A 6,000-nucleotide genomic window follows, 5' to 3' on the forward strand; every position below is an offset into this window, starting at 1 on the left:
AAAAATCAAGGAATTGGCAGGATTGTGTTCCTTCTGGTGGCTCTACGGGAAGAAACTGCTTCCTTGCCTTTTTCTACTTTTTAGAGGATACCTGCATTCCTCTGTTTATGGACCCTCCCTCCATCTTCAGAGCCATTGGTATTCAGAAGAATCTGTCTCACATTGCAACCTCAGCCTCCACTGACACATCTCCTCTGACCTTGACCCTCTTATCTCCCCCTTATAAGACCTTCTTCTGATTACAGGGGCCCAGGTGGATAATCCAGGATAATCTCTCGAAGATCCTTACCATAATCACATCTGTAAAGTTTCTCTTGCCATGTAAAGTAACGGTACCTGTTCCGGGGACCAGGACCTGGATGTCTTTGGAGGCATGGGGAGGAGGGGGTGAAGGGGTGGGAGGGGGTAGGGAGGAGAGCACTTAAAAAATCTAGAATTTCAATTAAAAAGAAAGTCTGCTCTTAAAAAGCAAAATATGAAATGCCCAACTCTCCCCCTTTCTTCAGTTAAAAGTAACATAGCAACTTTTTGTATAGATGTAACAAATTCCGAAAAATACCTCCAAGCTCCTTGTTCTAGCCATTGAACATCAGACTCCTTGCTATCAGGAAAGAGGAAATAACAGGTAGCAGGAAACGGAATCCACAGAAAAGGAAGGCAGAGATGCTTAGGAGGTTGGTAAGGTATCATATGTTCTCCACTGGGGATGCAGGCCCTCTGCAATGATTAGCTGCTAACAATCACAGCTCTTCAGCTGCTCCACCTCATAAGCCTTTGATGCCATAGACTTCAAAACTTTCTGAAAGCATTAATAGGAACCTTGGCTCCTTTTTTTCCCCACAAGAAAGACCTAAATAAAAAAATAAAAATGGTGTTACTCTGATGAAAGTGGGCACATCGAACCCCTCGAGCATTTTTGCCAAATGGTAGAACATGGTTTGAAATCTCTGTTTTGGGACGTCTTTTCTCTAAGTAACGTAACAAGCATAATGAGTTAGAAATTACCATTTGGAATACAGAAATTGGGAGAACATCATGTTTCAACACCATGTTGAAAGTTATTCTTTTCACTGTGGAAGCAAGAGTTCCTTCAAGAACTGACTTCTACTCTGACTCTTGGTTTCCCCACCTGTGCCCTCGACCACAGGCTCTTTTCTCTCATAAATCTGTTTATTTTAGCGATGGGAGTGAAAGGGCCAATGCACGGTATAGTGAAAAATACACATGCCCAGAGATTGGGACCTAGATGAGCTAGTGCTGACCCATTCATTCATCACACATTTATAGAGTCGCTCTCTCGGGTCCAGGACTGGTTTAGATGCTGGGAACATAGTATGCACCTGGACTTAGGGTGGGCCTTTCACAGGGTGAGGGGAGAAGGGGACTGTAGGAGTGAACAAACAGGGACAGTCTGTGTGGGCTTCCCAGAACATTCTTAGGTAGGCATCCATGCGAGGGGCACAGGGAAGGCCTGGGAAGCTTTTCAGAGGAAACGCTGTGTACGACAAAGTCTAAAAGTCCAGCAGGAGTTAGTCGGCAGTGGCTGGGTTTGGGGGAGGCTAGGATCATGCAGCCGAACGTGCAAGGTCAAAGATGGAGAATCTAGTAGAAAGGCCGGTATGTTGGAGAATAAGCAGGGGGAGATGGTGCTGGAGGGCCTGGAGGTCATTTTAAGGAGCTCCCACTTTCTCCCAAGAACTAGGGGAGCCATCCCTGGGTCGTAAGTAGGGGACAGACAAGGTCTGATTTATTCCTCCCTGGCATACTCTGTGACCTTGGCTAAAGTACTTCCTCCTTTCTTTACCGCTGCCTGGCTGATCCCTTAAATCCTTTCCTGCTCTGGCCCCGCGGGTCCGTAGGTGCAGAAAGGGCGTGTGGCCCGCAGCCCCTTTACTGGGCCCTCGGTAAACTGGACGTTCCCAGTGGCCATTCCCCACGCCCCGGGCCTCCTGGTCAGTGCGACCTCTAGAAATAAGAGAGCGAGTCGACCTCGCTCAAAGCAGAGCCAGACGGGCACCGGGAGGGAAAGGGGGAAGCCGCTGGGGTGGCCAGCGCACGGGACTCCGCCGGGATCCAGGGCGGGGCGAGCGCGGCCCTCTGCCGGCGCCGTAATTCTTCTAACCCCGGGGCCACGGCCGCAGCTCACTCCTCTTATCGCCACTCAGGGGGCCTCGGGGCAAGGCTGGCCGGCCCTGACGGCTGAAATCCGCCCATTGTTCCCTCTAGGGACCCAAAACCGCCGCTCCCGCAACGCAGCCCGCGGCAGCCGGCTCCTCCCCAGCGGCCGGAAACGCGGGCGGGGCCCGGGGGCCCGGACGGTCGCGGCTCCGCGCAGGCGCAGGCGAGCCTGCCGGGGCAGAGGGGCGCGGTCGGAGGTTCTGCGGCCCGCGGCTGCCCTCTCGTGGAACTTGGGCGCCATGGCGTGGCCTGCTCTGTCCCGGAGCGGCCGGGCAAACCCAGCCCTGGGAACTCAGCCAGGCGCTGTGTTTTTCCAGGTCCGCGCAGGGCCAGGGGAACCCTGCGTGTTTGTTTGGTGGGAATGGATTACTGGAAAACTAGACGGAAGGTACCCAGCAAATCGGCGTGCACTGTATTGTTTGGGAGTCAACAGCCTGTAAAGTAAAGGTCAGGTGATCTCAGTGCTGGGAACCAACGCCCGATCCCTGACCTTGAGCGAGGCGCCGCTGGCAAAACAACCCTGCTGCTTAGAGCAGAGGGCGGGGTGGCAGGGGAGTGCAGACGTAGGAGTGAGAGCTAGTCGCTGTAAACGGTGGGGGAGGATTCCTTGCGCCCCTTTGCCCACCTTACGAAGACGTAATCTATGTGGACTCGGAACACTTCCAGGGAGGCAGGCGTTCTGCAAGGTGGGGTGAGAGTGGAGGGGTCGCCGGGGACCACCCAGTCACAAGAAACGCTGTCTGAAGGGCAACCCCAACGAGGGAAGGTTTAGCTGAGAAGAGTGAAGACCCACAGTGGAATGAGAATTATGCGCCCCAGTCTGCTTAGGGAACCGCCCGGCCTACAGTTCCCTTTAAATGCATCATCACTAGGTTTGTGTGCGAGTCCTCCCCTAACCGCTGATTCTGAGTTGTCCCTGAACTTCTTGAGTCCCACCCTGTTCTGGTCTCCAGCGATTACTTTGGAATGTGTTTCCTCTCCTCAGAGATACAAAGATCTGTCCTGAAAACCATCACTGGCCTCTGCCTCTGTTCTTTCCACCTGCGTGTCTGGGGTTGTCTGCCAGGGAATGGCTTCTTTAGGGCTCTGGGTCCTACATGTCACCCAGTGCCTGCAGTTGGATGGGAGGAGAGCAAGGTGGGGAATGCAGCGAGGAACTCTCACTTCTGCAGAGGTCAGGCCTTCCATCAGAGGGTGTTTCCTTTCCCTGGCCTCTGCACGTTCAGCCTGGGTGCGGATGCTGGGGTTTATGGCGTCACCCCTCCACACCTGCTTCTGTGGAGGTTGTCACTCTGCGATGGAGGGGACTATAAGGATTTCTTGTGGAGGGAGATGCCAGGGACAGAGCTTGGGTCTGGAAGGCTCCTGGTGTGGACTCTGGTGACACTGAGGTTGCGTGTTCTTCAAGAAATGTTCTTCTAGACCGGGAGACCTCAATTTGCCCCTCTACGTGGCGAGGGCTTAAATCTCCACCTTGCCTCGTAGAGGGGCAAATTGAGACCCAGAGACAGGAAGTGACTGTCCCAGATCACCCAGTGGGTGCCTCACTGTGTGTGGGGTGCTATAGGGGACATAGACATCTAAGAGGAGGACCTGCCTTCCAAGCTGGCCACTCACCTGGGCAGATAAGACATGCCTTTTAGCATCATCTCTGTATGCACATCTGTAATTCTGATGCACACTGTCTTCCTCTCCAATCTCCTCCACAAAAGAGGCTTCTAGAGAACTCCAGTTCTGAATGGGTGCAAATCCGTTCCTGAAAAGTCATGCCAAATCCAGTTGCTGCTCTTAACTTATTGATAGACATCATCCAGTGGCCTTGGGGAGGCAGTGGGCAGCCCAGTCACAGCCTGTAATAAGGAGAGAAAACCCAGCATCCACCCTGCAGTGAATAATAGAACAAAAAGCCTCAGGTGCCCACAGGATCAAAGCACAGAGCAGTGGTGTTTCAGGTTAAACAGCTCAGCAGAGCAGGCTGGACAGGCAATGGGCGCCATGGACATTCTGGGAGGGAAGGCTGGGCTGTGGAGGAGCCTCCAGCAAGAGGGAAGATTTCTGTGCCTCACAACATACTCTCCCGTGTGCTCTTCCACACCTTCCTTGGCTGGGAGCAGGGGGCCTTTCCTCTATCCTCCCTCTCCACCACCGGCACTTCCCGAGTCTGGAGAGATGGAGTGAGTGGACCAGAAGGTGAAGGGGAAAGAGGGCTGCCCAGGGAGGTAGGAGACACTGGATCCTTAGGCCATGATGAGCTAGCTACTTTCCAGGCCTCAGTCTTTCCTGCCGTAAAATGAGGAGGTTGATACACAGTCTCGAATGTTCTTCCCACTTTTTTTTTATTGTTGTTGTTTTAAGATTTTATTTATTTATTTGTCAGAGAGAGAGAGAGAGAGCACAGGCAGGCAGAGTGGCAGGGAGAGGCAGGTTCCCTGCAGAGCAAGGAGCCACATGTGGGACTAGATGCCCGGATGCTGGAATCCTGACCTGAGCCGAAGGCAGCCGCTTAACCGACTGAGCCACCCAGGCGTCCCATGTTCTTCCCACTTTCTTACAGGGTATTTCTTTGAAAAGAGACAGACTCTGTTGCTTGGGCTCCCTGTCCAGTCCCCTCTAGGCCACACAGAGTGATTGCCGCAGCTGTCCCAGCCCACCTTCAAACTCAGTCAGTCAAGCCCCAGTCAAGCCTCAGAGCGAGCCGGCAGACCGCAGGCAAAGACTACTCTTTGTCCCATTGCCTGTCTGCTCCAGAAGATCCCCAGGGTCCTGAACACGCTCTGAGAATGACACCCTGACTGCTCCTTGTGGAAGTGTGTATGAGTGTGTGAGCATGCGGGTGTTGTGCGAGTGTGAATGAGTGTGAGCAAGTATGTGTGCGCTGAGTCAGCCCGCGTCCGGGGCCTTTTGTCTCTTCTCCCCAAGTAGCCAGTGGAGGAGTGAAATGCATAATTGGAGGAAGGAATGTGTCAGTCAGGAAACAACCATTTTATTAGTGAGAAGCCATTGAAAAGCCGCCCTACTGTGTGTGGGCACAGCGGTCTGGGAGCAGATGAGGAATCTCAGAGCAGAGTGGGGAGAAAACCAGACCATTAGTGAAGAGAGGGGCTCCCATGTTTGATGTAAAGCCAAGACTCCTGCAGAGAACCCAGGGCACGGGTGCCGACAGAACACACGGGTGTGAGCCCTCACACAGTTCCTCACGGGCACCGCACCGGCAGATCTGGCTGACGGCGGACCTGCACACACGTGCACACCAACATCCAGATACATTCCGGGCAGAGGCTCAGTGTGATGGGTTGGCCTGCGTTCCCTGCCATTGTAGGCTCAAGTGTAACTTGCCCCCGCCCCTCACCACTGCCGAAGGGGACCTTATTTGGAAATAAGGTCTCTGCAGTGCAAACAGGCTTACAGGAGGTTACACTGCGGAAGGGTCAGCCTGGTACAATGTGTGTGGGGCATGAACTTCCCTGCATGAAGGGGGGAACTTGGACACAGACGGGCCAGAGGGAAGATGGCCATGGGTGGATGGAGGCGGAGATCGGAGGGACGCTGCCATCAGCCAACCAACGCCTGGGGCTCCCAGAAGCTGGAAGAGACCAGGAAGGATCTTTCCTTGAGACATTGGAGGGAACACGGCTTTGCAACACCTTGATTTAGGATTTCTGCCTCAACAACTGGGAAAGAATAAATTTCTGTTGTTTCAAGCCGCCTCCTCGGTGGTGCTGTGTGACAACAGCCCAAGGGCATGAAGACCCCCCTATAGGTACAGCGCATGCGCACATCCAGGAGGCACAGAACCTGCGGCACGGACCCCAAGGGATGCTC

This window comes from Meles meles, chromosome 17, assembly GCF_922984935.1.
Source record: "Meles meles chromosome 17, mMelMel3.1 paternal haplotype, whole genome shotgun sequence".
NCBI lineage: Eukaryota > Metazoa > Chordata > Mammalia > Carnivora > Mustelidae > Meles > Meles meles.